At 33.6% G+C, this 12,950-nt stretch overlaps 1 pseudogene; it reads left to right on the top strand.

Moving 5' to 3' along the window:
- The first annotated feature begins 10,749 nt into the window (after positions 1-10,749).
- On the top strand, positions 10,750-11,983 carry LOC141396505 (retinol dehydrogenase 12 pseudogene; annotated as a pseudogene).
- The last annotated feature ends 967 nt before the right edge of the window (positions 11,984-12,950 follow it).

Here is a 12,950-nt window from a genome sequence, read left to right as displayed (position 1 = left end):
GTGCTTCGGATGCTGATAAGATGGAACATTTTCAAAATAATTATGAAAAACTTTAAAATTTCTTATAAAAACCATGATGTTTTGTTCAATAAAATGAGGTTTCCGCGAACAAGTCTGACTTTTAAACGTTTAGAAATACGCTCCAGATTTAGAGGAAAATAATCTGATATGAAAACAACTGCTATTTTAATACACTGAGGGAAATTTTAGCACATTTTGAAATTGAACACACCCTTTAGACTTTGAATTTTATATGTGTTCTTATTTCGGTGTCCACGACTGTTCTCAACAGTGTTATGCTCCAATATAAGTGGACCAGGTTATGCTCTCCATACCGGATTTTACGAATTAGTAGTTTTTTTTAACTGAACAGCCAAATGTAAAAACCCCGTTGTCGCGGAAAAACACAGTCATGGAAATTGAGGTTTTAGGTTTAGTATGTTGTTTTAAAAAGTATTAAAATTTCCCTCAGTGTATTAAAATAGCAGTTGTTTTCATATCAGATTATTTTCCTCTAAATCTGGAGCGTATTTCTAAACGTTTAAAAGTCAGACTTGTTCGCGGAAAACCCATTTTATTGAACAAAACATCATGGTTTTTATAAGAAATTTTGAAGTTTTTCATAATTATTTTGAAAATTTTCCATCTTATCAGCATCCGAAGCACTAGATTGTATCCGTCGAGGTTGTCTGTGTCATATTCTATCTTATTGTGAAGAAATATGACATAAATGCGCGACTTCTATTGATATTCTGAGATGTTTCAAATATCTGTCAATTTAAACCCTTTAACGCTGTTATTTCAGTGTCCGCGGAATAATTTATAGGTTTTCTTTTGTGAAAAATGATTGGATAGCCTTGCTTTATCATCTGAAAGAAAATTCGGCGCTAATATCTCAAAAATTAGCGAAAATAAAGTGACTGTTCTATCCTGATGACCAAAAATAAATGCCTATTTTTCATAGTACTATCGGAAAATTGATCAGAAAATCATTTCGCGAAGAGCTAGAAACATATTTTTTCTGTGTTTGATACGGAACATCATAGACTTTAAATCCCTACAAGACTAAAATCGCAGATTCATTCGCTTCGTTATAAATAAACTAACATTAACAGAAATTTAGGTGTTCTATTCTACTGACGTGGAGTGTATATGTATGTTGATTTTTTCACTCAGGGCATATAGAATATATTCAATACCTATAGGTAGTGGTGTCACACCAGCTGTTCGAATATGAAATGTCAAACCCACAGTTTATACAGTTGGACACTAATATGCCATTTAGATATGACATCAGTAGAATATAGGAAAGGATTCAAAACCAATTAAAAAACTCAAATTACAAGTCATATAGTAATTAAAAGTATCATATTACATATCTTAAGTAAACAAATGGGGTGACCGTGGGAAATTCTTGGAATTCCTTATGCTTGGGGGAAGCATGTCCACTATCAACGTGGGTGGCTTCGTTTGTCCGTCCGTCTGTCCGTAAGCATGCTGAATCGTGTCCATGATCAACGTGGGTGGCTTCGTTTGTCCGTCCGTCTGTCTGTTGATTGATCTAATTATGAAGCATTGACCATTGTTGAGGCATTGTGTTTATTGTATGTTTGTGTGTATGTCGTTTGGTTCCTTTTGCTTAGCATTGGATCAGCAGCCACGATCGCTTTATTGTATGTTTGTGTGTATGTCGTTTGGTTCTTTTTCCTTTCCTTTAAATCAGCAGGCGTAATTGTCGCCTTTAACGAAAGCAAAAGGCGACAAGTGGCTGGGCCTATCTGCTGTGTTTGAATATGAATTCGATCGATCTTTTCGATTTGTTTATTATTATTATTCGATGAAGGCCACAAAGTCTTTAATATTGAATTGAAGGGTGGATTGAATTTTTGGTTGCTTCAAATTGATCTTTGCAATGGATTTGGATATGAATGCAAATGTGATTAGGGAAGTTAAGGGGGATGGGGGAACCAATGTGTACAAATAAGAAATCGATGACCATTGTTGAGGCATAGCGTTTGTATGTACGTCAGTCCAGCTTCCTTTAAATTTATGCTGTCTATGTTTGCATTAAACCAAAAGGAGGAATCATTGAACTTTCATTCAGTATTATACAATATCGGATTTGTTTTGATTAAATGTTATGAATCTGGGTTATTGGACTTTTTAAAGACAACATATGTATGTATATTTGTCTTCACATTGACCTTGAAAAGGAATATGTTAAGATTATAACGTTGAATTCCTTACATCTGTGTATGGAAAAGTGAAGATAGGTTTATTTTAGGAGAGTGAAGGGGGAAAGGGGAATAGCGAAAAATCAATCTTTACAAATAAGAAATCGACAAGAACTTTTAGTTGACTTAACATATGTATGCTTAATAAATTCCACAATATTGTGAAATTCATGTTCTTTTCGATTTGTTTATTTCAAAAGTCAAACTAGGAATCGTCAAAGACTTGAATATGGAATTGTAGGAGTGGTTTGGACATAAGTGGATCTTTGCAGTTGTGAAGAATGTATGACATTAATGCTCCACATGAATTCGTTAGATCTTTTAGATATGTTTATTTTGGAAGTCAAATTAAGATTCGGGTTATTGGAACATACAAATGTGGGTGCGTGTGTATGTTTTATTCATTACAGTTATGAGGAAAGTATGGAATTATGCTGCAACACTATGGTATAAATTATGATTAAGAGATTTGAAGGGGGAATGCAGGGAAAGAATAGAATTTGCTTTAAGCATTGTTCTGCGACTATTCGATTGAAGCAATGATCAATGTTGAGGCATTTTTATGTATGACCATCAACTGTATGTTGTTATATGTTTACATTAAAACAAAAGAAGGAATCATTGATTTTTCATTCAGTATTACTCAATATACAATTTGTTATTATTATGGATTATTGGACCATTTTCAAAGATAAGAAATGCGGCTGGAATATCAAATAGAGGCAAAAGTATGCTTCAACTTGACCTTGAAATAAAATTTGAAAATATGCTTATGTTGCTTTTTATCACAAAATCTAAATGTCACCCCATTTCTCCGCAATTGAATACACAAATTATGAAAAACAAAAAAATCTAACTCTTCATTAACATTTAAGATCTATAAATGCATACCTATATTGTAATAATTTTATTAGTCAGAAACATACTTTCAAACTGTTACAAAATGGATTCTCAATATATCCTTCCTGAAATCTTCAAGGAAAGCACATTAAGGGAGTCGAACGATATCGAAGCAGACAAATATTTGTTAAGAATTTGTTATTTTGTTGCATATTTTTTGGGGGGAAGAGAATGCAATGGTTTATGTATAATTATCATCTTCTGATCTAAAATTTTGTCTCTGTGTTTAGAGAAAATGTCACAACACTATACACAGTCACTATTTCGTGCCACAGTTCGCTTTTCGCTTCAACAAATTCTTATTATAGCTCACCCTATCCCTAATTTGGTTCAACAGCTCTCTCTTAGGGTTCAAAAGCTTAATATTATAACTTAAGGGCTCCCTAATCTTATTCAACAGGTTCCTACTCAACCCTCTTCACTTAAAATCGAACCTCTTCATACAAGGAACACATTTTGATAGTTCTCAAGCATACCATTTGCTTCAAATTTATGAAAGTTACAAAAATTACAAAGCGTACAGATATGATATTTTCAAGAATATTTATTTCAAGCATATAAATATTAGTGTTCCTCACTCAAATTGAAAATTCGAAGGAAAAGAAACTTAAACAATGCCATCTAGGGATTGTGTTATCGATACCTAAATTATTACGAAGATGTTATAAATGCTGACTTGTGTACATAACTGTACCATATTACTCATTAAAACAAAAAAATGAAATAAAAACAATGATATTCAGAAGACCATAGATTGCATTTATTATATAAAACCTTATATGTATGTATATATAGTTTTGTCGTCTTGGACAGTCATTTCTTTTGATGTATTCCTTTTATATTTAATATAAACATTAAACCCCTATAAAAGTTTGGTTAGACTCGGAAACTATATTCAGTTTTCAAAATTCCTTTAAAGGAGTGAGACATTTCATCAAGAAAAGTAAGAAACCTAAAAATGGTCAGTAATATCAACGGAGAGCTAGGAGTTGAGTTCGAGAATGAAACAGAGTTCGAAAACATTTGTTGCAATATGTTAGACCATTACGAGGCAACACAAAATACACCACAACAAATTGAATTATTTGAAATGGATTATGAGTTCGAGGCTGCTTGCGTAAAAGCTGTAAATGAATTCGAGGCAAAGTATAATGAGTCTCTGCGAGTGGAAACCGATGCTGAAGGAAAGGAGAACGAAACCCGAACAAACCAATCTTTGGAGAATTCAGAAGAAGATTATCCGTATATACCAGAAGCACAAAACGTATGGGCATTGGATGAAAACGATCCATGGTTTATAGTTTAGCCGACGACACTCAAGCTTTTGATATGTATATTAGAGGTGCCTATAGCACCACTCTTTGTTTACTTCTGCATTTGTTTCTTCTTGAAAAATGTTGACATTTGAATAAATGAATAATATTGTTTGTCTACAAAAATATATCTTTATTCTGGGATAATAAACAATAGAAAAGGTGAATACACATTTGTGGGACTGTAAGTTTTAATAATCTACTACTGTTAATCATGCAATTATGACCGTCTATGCAATGTTATAAAATATTAAAGATTGAACAAATGTACATATATGCTGTTGAGTTGGGTTCGGGTTAGGTTGGCTTCGGGTTAGGTTGGCTTCGGGTTAGGTTGGGTTCAGGTTAGGTTGGGTTCAGGTTAGGTTGGGTTCAGGTTAGGTTGGGTTCGGGTTACGTTGGGTTCGGGTTAGGTTGGGTTCGGGTTAGGTTGGGTTCGGGTTAGGTTGGGTTCGGGTTAGGTTGGGCTTAGATCAAGGGATACACTATTTATATTGTGACAATGTCCCACATTTAACAGTAGAACTCTAACTATGGACGAAGAAATGTTGAAACGATTGGTTCAATCCCGTAATGTTTTGAAAAGAAAATTTCAAAACATCAAAAGGGGAGAACAAGCAAGAACAACGCAATTGGAAAATACCTTCAAACCTATAACAGAAGAGTTAAACAAATTAGTTAAAACAACAAGTGAAAATGCATCCAAATACATTCCTAAAACAGAAAATATACCCGAGTATGGGAAATCATCGTTTTCCAGTATCAAGAGATATAAGGAAGATGTTAAGGAAGAAACCACTCCAAGTGGTGATGAGTACGAAGAAGATAATAATCAAGATGAGTCAAGCAACGATGAGGATGGAGAAGAATCTTTTTATTCTGATCATGATGATTATGATTATGAAAACAATCTTCTTCAATTGAAAATCAATAATAATCTGGACACTGTATACGGTCCACATAAAGATGTTAATGGGGAATGGAAATTTGGAGATAAACCTTTAGAAATAAATAATGAAAAAATTATCGTAGGAAACCAGAATTGGGCACTCACACCCGGCTTATTTGAACTCCTATTTCATCAAAAACCCAAAAACTACGATGAATCAGAGTTGGAGATATATAAGAAAATTTTATTGGGCTCAAATGCACATAAAGTAAACTACAGCCATAATGAACGTGTAAAATCTAACAAAGGATATAAATACACCAATATAATAAAGAAGATAATCGATGGTACTCACACTGGTAAAGGCCTAATGAGAGTAAATTCCGAAAAACCTCAATATGTATATTGGAACGATCCCAAAGTTCTTGTTGAACGACTAAAGCGGTTGGTGAAATCAAATCAAAGTGGAAAATATGATCATACAAATGAGATGGTCTCTATAATTGAAGAACTACGAGAGGCAGATATTATATATTAATCATATTTTATATTATATCAAATGTGTACATTGCGATTACGAAATAAATGCAATCTATGGTCTTCTGAATATCATTGTTTTTATTTCATTTTTTTGTTTTAATGAGTAATATGGTACAGTTATGTACACAAGTCAGCATTTATAACATCTTCGTAATAATTTAGGTATCGATAACACAATCCCTAGATGGCATTGTTTAAGTTTCTTTTCCTTCGAATTTTCAATTTGAGTGAGGAACACTAATATTTATATGCTTGAAATAAATATTCTTGAAAATATCATATCTGTACGCTTTGTAATTTTTGTAACTTTCATAAATTTGAAGCAAATGGTATGCTTGAGAACTATCAAAATGTGTTCCTTGTATGAAGAGGTTCGATTTTAAGTGAAGAGGGTTGAGTAGGAACCTGTTGAATAAGATTAGGGAGCCCTTAAGTTATAATATTAAGCTTTTGAACCCTAAGAGAGAGCTGTTGAACCAAATTAGGGATAGGGTGAGCTATAATAAGAATTTGTTGAAGCGAAAAGCGAACTGTGGCACGAAATAGTGACTGTGTATAGTGTTGTGACATTTTCTCTAAACACAGAGACAAAATTTTAGATCAGAAGATGATAATTATACATAAACCATTGCATTCTCTTCCCCCCAAAAAATATGCAACAAAATAACAAATTCTTAACAAATATTTGTCTGCTTCGATATCGTTCGACTCCCTTAATGTGCTTTCCTTGAAGATTTCAGGAAGGATATATTGAGAATCCATTTTGTAACAGTTTGAAAGTATGTTTCTGACTAATAAAATTATTACAATATAGGTATGCATTTATAGATCTTAAATGTTAATGAAGAGTTAGATTTTTTTGTTTTTCATAATTTGTGTATTCAATTGCGGAGAAATGGGGTGACATTTAGATTTTGTGATAAAAAGCAACATAAGCATATTTTCAAATTTTATTTCAAGGTCAAGTTGAAGCATACTTTTGCCTCTATTTGATATTCCAGCCGCATTTCTTATCTTTGAAAATGGTCCAATAATCCATAATAATAACAAATTGTATATTGAGTAATACTGAATGAAAAATCAATGATTCCTTCTTTTGTTTTAATGTAAACATATAACAACATACAGTTGATGATCATACATAAAAATGCCTCAACATTGATCATTGCTTCAATCGAATAGTCGCAGAACAATGCTTAAAGCAAATTCTATTCTTTCCCTGCATTCCCCCTTCAAATCTCTTAATCATAATTTATACCATAGTGTTGCAGCATAATTCCATACTTTCCTCATAACTGTAAATGAATAAAACATACACACGCACCCACATTTGTATGTTCCAATAACCCGAATCTTAATTTGACTTCCAAAATAAACATATCTAAAAGATCTAACGAATTCATGTGGAGCATTAATGTCATACATTCTTCACAACTGCAAAGATCCACTTATGTCCAAACCACTCCTACAATTCCATATTCAAGTCTTTGACGATTCCTAGTTTGACTTTTGAAATAAACAAATCGAAAAGAACATGAATTTCACAATATTGTGGAATTTATTAAGCATACATATGTTAAGTCAACTAAAAGTTCTTGTCGATTTCTTATTTGTAAAGATTGATTTTTCGCTATTCCCCTTTCCCCCTTCACTCTCCTAAAATAAACCTATCTTCACTTTTCCATACACAGATGTAAGGAATTCAACGTTATAATCTTAACATATTCCTTTTCAAGGTCAATGTGAAGACAAATATACATACATATGTTGTCTTTAAAAAGTCCAATAACCCAGATTCATAACATTTAATCAAAACAAATCCGATATTGTATAATACTGAATGAAAGTTCAATGATTCCTCCTTTTGGTTTAATGCAAACATAGACAGCATAAATTTAAAGGAAGCTGGACTGACGTACATACAAACGCTATGCCTCAACAATGGTCATCGATTTCTTATTTGTACACATTGGTTCCCCCATCCCCCTTAACTTCCCTAATCACATTTGCATTCATATCCAAATCCATTGCAAAGATCAATTTTGAAGCAACCAAAAATTCAATCCACCCTTCAATTCAATATTAAAGACTTTGTGGCCTTCATCGAATAATAATAATAAACAAATCGAAAAGATCGATCGAATTCATATTCAAACACAGCAGATAGGCCCAGCCACTTGTCGCCTTTTGCTTTCGTTAAAGGCGACAATTACGCCTGCTGATTTAAAGGAAAGGAAAAAGAACCAAACGACATACACACAAACATACAATAAAGCGATCGTGGCTGCTGATCCAATGCTAAGCAAAAGGAACCAAACGACATACACACAAACATACAATAAACACAATGCCTCAACAATGGTCAATGCTTCATAATTAGATCAATCAACAGACAGACGGACGGACAAACGAAGCCACCCACGTTGATCATGGACACGATTCAGCATGCTTACGGACAGACGGACGGACAAACGAAGCCACCCACGTTGATAGTGGACATGCTTCCCCCAAGCATAAGGAATTCCAAGAATTTCCCACGGTCACCCCATTTGTTTACTTAAGATATGTAATATGATACTTTTAATTACTATATGACTTGTAATTTGAGTTTTTTAATTGGTTTTGAATCCTTTCCTATATTCTACTGACATCATTAGCCAGATTTGCCATACAAAAATAAATCCTCGTATTGAGTGGATTTGTTTTAAATCCGGCATAAATCCTCGTATACAACTCTGTTTTTTGCAACATGTTGCTAGAAAATACAAAAAGTTGCAAGCTGACACAAGAAACAAGGTAGATGCATATGTTTATTGCTACAACAAAAATATTTTAAAATATCAAAATTTGTAAACAAGGCGAAAAAATTAAATTTGCTTTGATATACAAAGTTTATTTTAATCAACCAAGACTAATATCTACGATGTCTAAACGATAAATTATTTGCTCATTAGTTACCATTAGTAGCATAATGTGCTAACATTTTCAATATTAAACAATAAATTTGTAATTATGTTTTTGAGATGAATTCAATTTACAACAACTTCTCGTGACGTTTCAAATACGATCAGATGGGCTGATGCATCTACCTTGGTAATTGTGATATGAACAAAAATCAGCTGACTGCCATTTAAATCCTCCAAAGGTATATCTAAATGCAATGAGATTCGTACTGGATTTATTAAATTCAGTTGAGGATTTATGGCTAGACTAATACCCCGGTTACACTATACCGGATTAACCCAGTGGGTTTGGGTTTCAAATGTCAATTCCATAGCGCAAACGTCAAATAAATCCTCATGAAGTTGGGTAACCCGGCAAAAAACTCTAGTGTAACTGTACTATTAATGAGCTATAAGCCCACCTGATTTTTATGGCAGAAGTTCTATAGGCCTTGGTCAAACCCTTTGTATTAAAAATATTATTGTTGTAACATAATGGCTGTGTCTTTTTACGTGATAATTAGTATTAATTTTACTAATGTTGCAGACTTTGACAGTTGTATAAAAGAAAAGTTGCTGAACAAAATGTTTCAGCAACATTTAGTAAGTAAAAAGACACCCTTATAGCTCATTTAGACTAGCCATAAATCCTCGACTGGATTTAATAAATCCAGTACAAATCACATTGCATTTAGATATACATTTTGGAGGATTTAAATGGCAGTCAGCTGATTTTTGTTCATAGCACAATTACCAAGATAGATGCATCAGCCCATCTGATCGAATTTGAAACGTCAAAAGATTTTTTTGTAAATTGAATTCGTCTCAAAAAATATTCGTCAAATTACAAATTTATTGATTAATACTGAAAATGTTAACACATTATGCTACTAATGCTAACTAAAGAGCAAAGACATCGTAAATATTAGACTTGGTTAAATACATGGTGGAGTAAGAAGGTGTTACATCAAAACATGTCAAGCGTCAAATTTGCTCACAATAATGCATTGCTGTGAATTTTGTATGTGATTTTATTCACAATAACGCATTATGACAACTGGTATGAAGATCAGCTGTTTTTGGCGTTACATATTATTATTCCACCATGGTTGATTAAAATCAACTTTGTAAATCAAAATAAATTTAATTTTTCCGCCTTGTTTACAATTTTTACATTTTAAATTATTTTTAGTGTAGCAATTCACCGATGCATCTACTTTGTTTCTTGTGCCAGCTTGCAACTTTTTGTATTTTCTAGCAACATGTTGCAAAAAACATAGTTGTATACGAGGATTTATGGCGGATTTAAAACAAATCCACTCAATACGAGGATTTATTTTTGTATGGGAAATCTGTTAGATTTTGGCTGGATTTAGCAAATAAAACCTGATAATGTGCTAAATCCGGCTAATGTAGTCATATCTAAATGGGCTATAAAATGTAAGGTCAAATTTATATGGCATATTTAAATTGTTCAGGCCAAATGCGTGGAAATGCATAGGACAAATTAAATTTTATAAGCGTTGAATGACAGATAACGGACAATACTATAACAATATACAAACAGCCCCACAAAAAATGCGAAAATACCCTAGTTTTACGTCAATTTGTGTAACCAATTGTTGTGGCGTTTAAGCGACCAGTGGCTTTAAGTGGGTTTATTATTTAAATCAACTACAAATATTTCATCATTCATGTTTAAAAAAATTCTTATGAGCGTATGTCAAAAAATCATCATTTTTTGGGTAAAAATCGTCATTTATAAATCTTTGACCAAAAAATCGTCAAAATGACGATAAATCGTCAAATCTGGCAGCCGTGCTCTCTATTTTCATATCGCTCCCACTTTTTTAATATCTGGTAAATTACCTTTCCCTCTCACTGTTTGTATTGTTTGCGTTCCTTTGTTTTTCCAAATTCATTTCAGTTGTTATTGGGTATTCGTGTGTGGCAGATACACCGCACCCATTAAAGAATCAGCGTACACACCACTAAACACTTTCTTTTTTAAGCGCGAATGTTGTTAACACGATAACGATTACGTACTAATCTTTTGGACAAAGATCGCTATTAAACCAAAGAAAAAGCTGAAGTCATGCCAGTTGCCGAATTTATAAATCGTTATTTTTGCACCAAGCAAGTGCAATTATTTTGCTTCGAAGGTGGTGAATACTTTGATCTGGCCTTTTGGAGTATAGCATCGCTCATATCGATTGGTTTGTTCTATAAATGGCGTGAGGGGCCTTCATATAAGAAAAACAATCGAATCGATGGAAAAGTTGTCATTGTGACCGGTTGCAATACGGGTATTGGCAAGGAGGTGGCCTTGGAAATGGCCAGGCGTGGAGCTCGCGTCTATATGGCATGTCGTGATTTTAATAAATGTGAAAAAGCTCGCAGAGAAATTATCAATCTTAGTGGCAATACCAATGTCTTCAATCGCACCTTAGATCTGAGTTCATTAGAATCGGTGCGTGAATTTGCCGAAAAATTCAATAAAGAAGAAAAGCGTTTAGATATTTTGGTAAATAATGCCGGCATTATGGCAACACCTCGTAACTTAACCAAAGATGGCTTCGAACAACAATTTGGTGTTAATCATTTGGGACACTTTTTGCTGACCAATCTGCTGCTTGACAAACTAAAGGCTGCAGCTCCCAGTCGTGTTGTGGTTCTCAGTTCCTTGGCGCACATTTTCGGACGCATACAAAAAGATGACATCAACAGTGAGAAGAACTATAGTCCATTTAAGGCCTATGGACAAAGTAAATTGGCCAATATTTTGTTTACACGAAAATTGGCGAAAATGTTAAAAGACGCTAAAGTGGATGTGAATTGTTTACATCCTGGTTCAGTGCAAAGTGAATTAACACGCAATAATATCCTACTGAAAGTGGGAGCTGCAATATTTTCCAAATTTGTTTTACGTTCCACGAGAGGTGGTGCTCAAACCGTCTTGTATTTGGCATTAGATCCCGATATGGAAGGTATAAGCGGTGGCTACTATGATCGAATGGAATTAGTGCCGCTAATGCGAAAAGCTCGTGATGATGAAATGGCTGATTGGTTGTGGAAGAAGAGTGAAGAAATGGTTGGCTTAAAGAAGAGTGATTGAAATTTGTTCTTTTAGTAAATTTAATAAAAATAGACAATAAATGTAATAAATGTAGTTTTTTATCGTTTTAAATAAAAAAATTAAAATAGTAGAGAATTTTAGTTTATAATCCATATTAAATTAATTTTCGAATTATATTATGACCTAAGTGATACATTGACAAATTTGGAGTCTATCGAAATCCAAAACAGCAACCATTATGCTACGTGTTGCATCCGATCATCAGAAAAATTCCATAAAATATAAGTTGAGGCCTTCAAAAGAGCCACGCGTATTCCTGCCTTTGATTCCACGGCATTCATTCACGCTTTGTTGATTCGTTCAATACTTACATAGAATCAAAAATAGTTTTTTATTAGATGTTAAATGAGAATATGTACATACGTATGTATGTATTTAAATTACTGAAGAGTAGCCGGCACAACAAGTTGTTTCGACTTGCTCTCGTCTACCTGCTGTTGTTAGCATGTTTGCCGCAAGCATTGTTTAGTAAGATTGCTGCAAGGTAATTTTGAAAACAAACATATAACCATTGATGTCAACGCCTGCACGTTGTCGTTACAACAGAGAATAACGAATTCAAATGAGAGCTATGTCAGTCGTTGTTTAACAAAGGGACATTACTCTCCCATAAATTCTCTTTCATTTATTTTGGACACCAATGCATATAACAGATAAATGATCGAGAAATTTGAGGATAAAAGAGCGAGAGAGTAAAATTCATTAAATCAAGGGTAGGCATTGTGACTCACAAGAGAGCCCATGTGCTCTAAGTGAGCGTAAATTTGTTATCGCTCACAGCCTTTGTAGATGCTAACACGTTGTGAACAACAACAAATTTACGCTCATTGAGAGCACAAGAGAGACCCAAAAATTTTCTCTGCCTCACTCTGCATTAAATACATCAGAGATGGAAATTAGATTAAAAAGTATTTCTACAATGCTAGCATGTGTGCTATGACCATTGGTGCTCAAAATACTTGTGCATTAGTCTCTCTGAGAAAATCTTTCCTTTGC

The sequence above is a fragment of the Musca autumnalis genome, unplaced genomic scaffold, assembly GCF_047663935.1.
Source record: "Musca autumnalis isolate F117 unplaced genomic scaffold, ASM4766393v1 scaffold_3, whole genome shotgun sequence".
NCBI classification, from domain to species: Eukaryota; Metazoa; Arthropoda; class Insecta; order Diptera; family Muscidae; genus Musca; species Musca autumnalis.
The sequence above is the reverse complement of the archived record's forward strand: the minus strand, read 5'-3'. Positions and strand labels throughout refer to the sequence as shown.